The sequence below is a fragment of the Bombus terrestris genome, chromosome 4 (assembly GCF_910591885.1).
Source record: "Bombus terrestris chromosome 4, iyBomTerr1.2, whole genome shotgun sequence".
Lineage (NCBI taxonomy): Eukaryota > Metazoa > Arthropoda > Insecta > Hymenoptera > Apidae > Bombus > Bombus terrestris.
The window spans coordinates 2,371,049-2,379,355 of NC_063272.1; the positions used below are offsets into that span (position 1 = coordinate 2,371,049).

At 31.3% G+C, this 8,307-nt stretch overlaps 2 long non-coding RNA genes across 3 annotated transcripts in view; both read right to left on the bottom strand.

Annotated features, from left to right (window-relative positions):
• LOC125384895 overlaps nt 1-8,307 on the bottom strand; it is a 58,535-nt gene that overhangs the window by 21,590 nt on the left and 28,638 nt on the right. The window lies entirely within an intron of this gene.
• LOC125384896 lies at nt 29-1,049 on the bottom strand. The gene is made up of 3 exons (XR_007223746.1): nt 980-1,049; nt 585-848; nt 29-393 (listed from the first exon to the last, which is right to left on the bottom strand). It is a non-coding gene; the product is annotated as an uncharacterized LOC125384896 (long non-coding RNA).

The following is an 8,307-nucleotide window of genomic DNA, read 5'->3' on the forward strand; positions in this document are numbered from 1 at the left end:
ATATTAATCATTCCTTTTTTATGGCATATTCAGTGAATGAACCTGAAATGTATTTAAAGTTATAAGTGTATCGTACTGCAGACCAACCTTTATTGCCACAAGCTTTTTGAACTGCCACCTTCCAATTTTCCCAGTTGTATTCTTCATCCTTCAGCAGATTTGCTTGGTACCATTCTGATGCTATTTTTCCCAAATATTTCTTCAAATTCTTGATCCTTTTTTCGTCAGTTTGGATTTTGTATTTTTCGTATTCGGTTTCATACTCATATTAGAGTATGGAAGGGATGCTTATGTGAAATATGAATATTTCATACTCCAATCTGTGGCTTTTTGCGTTCCATCAAATTGTTTTATGACAAAGTCTGTGCCTTCTCTCTCATGCATGTTTTGTTTCTGGAAGATCTCTAATAATGTTTCTATTTGAAGATTGGGCTTTTCGATTTCGGTCTTTATTTTCCTTGTGGGGGGATGATCTCCGATTCTTTTAAGTAAATATCTCGAAACACGAAGTTTAAACTTGTACCGATGTATGACGCTGCCGTTGCGTCATCCATCGTGAGTGCAATGTTTCTGTAATGGCTTACCTTGGTTAAGTTGTTTGCGGCTTTCTTCACTATCGATAAACTGAATAACCGCGGATGATGATCTCTTGCTTGATATTCTGGAGGAAGGACATCACATACTTCATCTTTTGGTTTTCTTATGGATTCTTATGCATTCTATTTCCCCCCCCCCCCCTTGCGTTCTCGTTCAGGGCGATACGTAGTTTCACTTCTAACGGCATGGCGTAGTGAAAATCGATTTGTAAGATCGTAATTTGGTGATAATTCAGGGATCGATTCTGTAGTCTGAAAATCGAGTTTTTATTATGAAGTAAATAATAAAATACAAAAATAAACGACAATTAATATGCGTTTATAACAATAAATAACAATAATTATATAAACGGGAAATAACAAGTCTTTAGTACAATGTTTACCTGAAAATTGAGAATCGATTTTCAACATCCTCAGCTACCGATCTTTCTTCTTCAGTCTTTAAAATCTTAAATAACTATTCCGTAACCTTGTTTGTCTCTAATGTAACTCTCTGTCCGTCCGTTCGGGAAAAACGTGCTTCTTAAAATGGTCGTCCGTAAAACAAGGGAAGATCGGTCTGTCCGTGAAACACAGCCTGTCGTGCTACCCGCGAAACAAAAAGAATCCCTATCCTACATGAAATCTAGGGAGCTTGCATATATATATGTATCCTTTTAAAATTCTAAAAAATTATACAGATTCATAAAAATATAGTTAAAGACTTTGTAATATAGCGGTTTTTAAATACATATATATAGTTTTTAAATAAATGTTAAATTTCTTCCGACTATTCGTATCACATTACGATTATGCTCTTTTAGTTCTATAGCTTACGAAGTTAGTTTAGAAGTCGAGGCTTACCTCGCAGGCTTACACAAGAGTATTGGTTGAAGTTTTCCTATCAAAAAAAAAGTAAAAAAAAAAGGAAAAAGTTTTAATCGCTTTAATCCGCAGGTTGTAGTTAACACGTTTGTGTTTCGATTTAAAAGTTAATTCAATTAATCCATAATAGCGAAATGTTGCTAACTGTTATTTTATATTTATTTTATATTATTTGATATTCAATCGTTTGATGAATACCATAGATATCTGATATTTAATCATTTAGATGAATTTCATAGATATGTAATATTTCATCGTTAGATGCGTTCCATCAAAGTTTAATATTCATCTGCCCACGTTCTCTAATGGAAGATTATATATAAACTAATATTCATAACGTTTTAAGACATTTATAAAATAATTACGTAACACTTTATGTTAATTTGTAAGTTATAATCGCTTTAATCCGCAGGTTGTAGTTAACACGTTTGTGTTTCGATTTAAAAGTTAATTCAATTAATCCATAATATCGAAATGTTGCTAACTGTTATTTTATATTTACTTTATATTATTTGATATTCAATCGTTTGATGAATACCATAGATATCTGATATTTAATCATTTAGATGAATTTCATAGATATGTAATATTTCATCGTTAGATGCGTTCCATCAAAGTTTAATACTCATCTGCCCACGTTCTCTAATGGAAGATTTCATATAAACTAATATTCATAACGTTTTAAGACATTTATAAAATGATTACGTAACACTTTATGTTAATTTGGAAATTTAAATAAATTAGAGAATTATCAACACCATTCGTTGTTATAACGATGCTTAATAACTCGGAATACAAACAGCTTTCAAGTAATCGGATAAAATTTATTATGCTGCCAAAATAAAAGTATGATTTATACAAGGTAAAATCTCCTTTGTAAGTAGTGTGATGCTCGCAATGTCAGGCACACAAAGTATACGCGCATATTATATCACGTAATTTCAGCTTTATTCCATCTCTTAATCGCTTGGTTTGAAGAAGCCGTAAGTAACAAGCGAAGCCATAGCGTAAAATAGTTTTATTAAACTTGTAAATAGATATAAGAAATATAGTCGTAGTATCCAACTGCAAGTTCAAATGCGAAAAATAACGTTCGGGAACATTTGTGACATGGTGAGAAATTTTATACTCATATCCTAAATTGATAACATATATATTATTTGTTATATTATATATTTATTTGTATATATGTAAACATAATATCTATTAATGAAAAAGTTAATTAAGAAATATTCCATTATTATTACTGTTCGTATCTATTATTTTTCATTTAATAAAAAACTAGTGTACACCAACTCATGTTCATTCTACTGATCTTATTTTTACGGTTCGAAATATATATATATCGAATTTCGATTTTCCATCGTGTTTCGCTTATGATTCATAAATATTAATTAGCATGCGATTAATTGGTGTTATAATTCAGAATGTTCGATATTCATTTACATTTATATTACTTTCACGTTATAGTTAAATATTCAACGTTGGTTAAATATTTTATTATTTGAAAGACTTGTGTCTATACTTCATATGCGACAAAAATTGAGAATTATTCACGTTTTTTAATTTAACGATCCTACTTTTATTTCAATTAAATCTCGATTCTTAAACTTTCATTTATTCGCGTCAAAATTAAATCCTAAGCTTCAATCCTACGCTTCCCTATGTAAAAACCTTTTAATCCTTATTTTTCGAATAATTTGCGAGAATTGATCTTTGCGCAAGAATTAACGTCACTCAAGTACTAATTGATTCCATCTCCAGAGCGCTTAAGTGACATTCGATTGTCGCTTGAGTAGTTCTTATCCTCGCTGTAAAATACGACAGAATTTCGATTATGAGACTACTTTCTCACGCTTTTCCATTCCACGCCGTGATTCCGCTCGCCTAACTACTCTTTCGTTATAGCGCCGATCACACTTTCAACAAGGTCACGATTAATCTCGATAATGAAATTTCCATCACTATCGCAATAAAAAAGATTATTCTACGTTAAGCTATATCTTCTTTTTTTAATTGACAGAATGCATCGATACGTTGATCGCCACGTGAATTTTATAGATTTTGGCCAATAGATCGAATAGAAACACAGACTGTGATTCTACGTGAAAAATAAGAAAGATAGGAAAAACACCTGGTATGATTTATCACAATTAATTTTTTTTCATCCGAGGATCGAAATTGAGGATTTGACCGGTGTACTGAAATTTTTACAAATTTTATTCCACATTTTCCACTCGGTTTTTCACGTAGAATCAGTAATTGCTCGCTTCTGCCGCAATATTTTTCAGCCCATTTACATTATTAAAAGTAACGTTTTACTTTTCCAAGGTATTGTATTACATTCGCGCACTCTTCTCCGACAACGTTACCTAATTCCTTCATATCGTCGGAAATTCCTTGGTCCGTGAGATTTAGCCTATTTTAGCGATCCTGGAAAATTCAATGAATAACAGTCGATTCGATCGATACGAGGAATTTTAAAGTTCGTTCCTCGGTATTCGTGTAATTTCATTATTCGCGTTTCATTCGTTGGAAACTTGCGTTAATTTGTTCGCCAACTGGAAGTTGCATAAGTCCGTCGATTTTTATTTCCACGAACTGTTAGAATAGGATAAAATTTTGTTGCCATAAATTGTATTTAACGCGGAGTTATCAACCACGAGCTATTGTATAAAGCTTATTACTTATTGTATAGAACTTTTACTATATCGTAGATCAATAGCGTACTAAGATTATGAAAATTTATGATTTATTTATGACTTATTTATGACTTATTATTTATTATTATAATATTAAGACTTATGTACGCGACTCGAATATTTATGTATTCTCCTTCAATATCCTTAATCCCTTCGATATGACGTATAAAATTTACAAATTGCCATTTTAACACAATTCAAATATAGTTCACGTAGACTACACGCGAACGATGTGGTTTCGAATTTATTAACTAAGCGTTATACGTTCCTCAATGTGGACATTACTTATGTACATGGAATGTACGATTATAGTTAGAAACGTGGCTGAAAATACAGATTTGTTAATGGTATAAGTTACAGTTGCACAATGATGAGTCATAGCAGAAGAGATCACCATAACTTCGAATATAACTTTTATCGTTACAATTCTATGTTAACGTTGTATTTGCATCTGACAGTTTGTTGAATTGCGTGATATCACGAAGATGGCGAACTAAGTTTAACTTGGTTTAAGAATATAAGTTTAACGATAAGTGAAATCTACCAGTTTCTTCTCTTTTTTCTTCTTTTTTTCTTTTTATTTTGCTTATTTCCTTATTTCGTGAGTTTCGTATAATTCTCATCTATCCAGGAATAATTTAAATGTAGAAAACAATTCAACGAAATGAGAAATATACGTTTGTTTCATGTGCGATTAAAAAATTGCATCCGACGAATTTAATATATCAATTAATAAGTATTATATTTGTTTGGAATGTTATTTCTGCAAAATTGTTTAGAATTGTTCTTTGGATATTTAATAATATGTATCTTGTAAGTTAACGAAGATACTCGCGATTTGTTGTTTTTTTTATTTTTTTATTCATTAATGTAACTTTTACATACTGCTGTGTCCGCTAAAATAAATTCAGATATTATGGAGGTTTCAAATACGTAACGACAAGAAGATATTGTGCCTGGAAAATAGTAGTAAATGTTGAATATGTCGATGTTAAAACGTCTTTAATATATTCGGTATAAATATATCGAATTTAATTTATTTTCAAATTACATTATTATTTAATGCTCGCGATTAACAACCATTTCCAATTACATATTTAATGATGCATCTATTATCAGAACTTATTAAAACATCGCATCTCATCGAAGATCACGTTATTCTGTGATTGTTTCGTACTCGCTACGTTTTATGTACGTATACGTAATGAGAATTAAAATTTATCGAAGGAGGAGCTGCGGTCTGCGAATAATTTTTTAACAAAAGCGAAAAAAAGAATCGTGTTAAATCTAACTAAGTATCTCTGTCTGTTGTTAGAAATATTACGTTAAAATTGTGTACGAGACGAATAAATCGTAGAGAAATAGGGAATCGAAGAGGCAATTATGGCATAGAAATTAACAGGAAAAAATAATCTTATCTGTTAATTTTTATAGGATAGTTTGCTTTTTAATTTTTATCTATAGGCATAAGAGTAACCATTAGAAATACTTATAGAAATTTAATGGAATTTTCTGTTAAAATTACATCTACCTTGATTGAAGGAAATTTTAATTAATTTCATTCTTAAAACTCAACGAATCAAAGTAAATGCTTAACATTCGTCATACATTAATTGAATTCGCTAAAATTGATGTACCAAATACATTTCACCAGGATGAAAATGTTTTAACGTTTGCATCGATATAATAGCGTTTGTACTGGTGTATTTATCGATGATATGTTTACTTGAAATACGTGAAAACAAAGTATAGCTACAACAGCCTGTTTATAAACAGAATGTAAATTATTGAACGTACTTTCGTACTGTGACGATAAATCGTGGGGATTGTTAATGAATTATTATGCACTCGGTAATAAAATACGCTTGCAAAATACAACATCTTTTTGCATGGAAGCTTTGATATTCATATTAAATATGCAAACAGGATATACAGCGTGATGAAGGCTATTCATTTAGTTTGCTTATTACTTTATAGAATGTTATAAACGTTAACATCATATAGTTTAAGAAAATTATCACGGAATACACGGAATCACGTTGCACATGGAACATTTGCGGTGACATTTCAAAGGCTGATTAACAGAATGTTGTTATTGTGCCGTAGAGAAATACGATTAGTGCGCGGAATTTACTCGAAACTATAGTAGAAAAATGGTAATACGGCGTTTATTTAATTAGAATTTCATTTTACGTTTTAATCATTCTTAAGCAACCTTCCTCTTCTATATTTGTAAAAGAGGAAACGAACACCTCGCTTTTTTTCTTCTGGTAACTTCAATCTTGTAATTTTGCTAATAACTTAACGTTATAATAACTAAGATTAATATATTGTATAATAAAAATCCGTAATTCTTTCGAAGATTGACGTTATGTAAGGGTAAAGCTGTAAGTAAACGTTGGTTTATAGATATGAACGTTAACGGTATAGCAAACGTTTATTAAAGTAATAACGCAAATAATAAATGAAACATTTCCTTAAAAATGAAAGCATGTTGTTCGAATGCAGTTGATTGTTACGTTTGACAGCCTATAAAATTTTTCTGAGAGTCGTGTTAAATAATGAACGTAAAAAATATTACTTTTTGCATGATTTATCATTAAACATGTTTGTTTAATAGAGCGAGTAAAACAGTCCCGGAAGGATTTGAGTTCTCATCGACCCTTTTTTCCCAGAAATTACGCTCTTGGTGCAACAATTTCAACAATTTTCAGCGGTTGCCAAAATTATTCTAATACAACTTTCAGCTGAAAAATTGTAAGAAATTCTTAGAATTTAATATTAGGAAAAAACGTAATATCGATGTTAAAAGAATTTATAAAGCGACACAGAAAGGACTTATTAATTTCTCGAAAGCAATTGAAAAGAAAAGCATGTTTCTGTTTTTGGGAAGCTTTTAAAGTCAGGTGTTCCATATTAAGTGCAATTAACTTGCAAATATTTATATTTGCGCAGTTCCTTCATTTTGAAATATTCGCAAAATTTGCTGCATATTTCGTGTTCGTTCCATCTTCCGAAATGAAAATAAAAATTTTTATTCAATGTCTGAATATATTTCATTATATTCCATCTTTCTCATGATTGAAAGTTTCTTCTTCTTTTTAATAATTATATCGTAGCAAATACACAAAGATATTCATATTCATACACAAAGATATAGATATTCATACACACAAATCATAAGATATTCATACACAAACATATTCAAGATATATATAGATAAGATTTATTTCATCCTCTACGTTTCCTAAACGTTTCATGGACTTTTGCATTTTTAAAATTCCCACAAATGCACGAACATCCGCGATCTAATAATCTAACGATGAGTCCGCTATTTCGGAAGATATTTCTATATTTTGGGTAAATCGTTGCTTTGTAATATTCGACATAAGAGATGCTCGTTAACGAACGCGTAACGTCAGATATCCACGTTTACCGCGACTCTTTCAGGAGAAGAACTTTGCAGCTAGGAGAGTTTTAAGGAAATTTTAATTTAGAAGAATTTTAAAGAACGACCGTAACATGTATATTCCGACGCAAATGTCGTTCCTGATAGGAGAATCACACAGTCGAGTTCAGCAATCGAATCGATGTTCAACAGATGCGAGGGCAGAAGCAGACGAAGAATAAAGAGAGAATAAACACGCACTCGTTAAATCAGCGCAACGAGTAAAGTAGATCTAGCCATTATTCCGTTCTGAAAAGGAAGACGAATGGAAGAGGAAAGGAAGGTTCAAAAGAGCATCGTTCGCTTTGATTATTGACACACGCTCACGCTAATAACGGTCATTGAAAGGCGAACGGAGAATAAGAATTATTGAAACTTGGAAATATCGAAAGCTTGAAGCTTCGCTAATTAAGAAAAGTCAACTGTCATAAACGTCGATGAGGATCCTATCGACGGAAAGTTAGGAAATTTAATCTTTTCCCTTTACGTTTGACTCGAACGCGAACAGTTCGATCTGTTTCTCGTTTGAGGAACGACCTAACGAGTATACAGAGTCTTTCGCGTACATTACTCGTCAGAAGTTTCGAGTCATTGCGCGTTTCATCAAATTTTGCAGAATTTAAAGAATCGAAGACTTCGCTTTGATAAATTTTTAATTAAAGAAACGTATAGTCGAGTGCAGGCGATTATTGCTGAT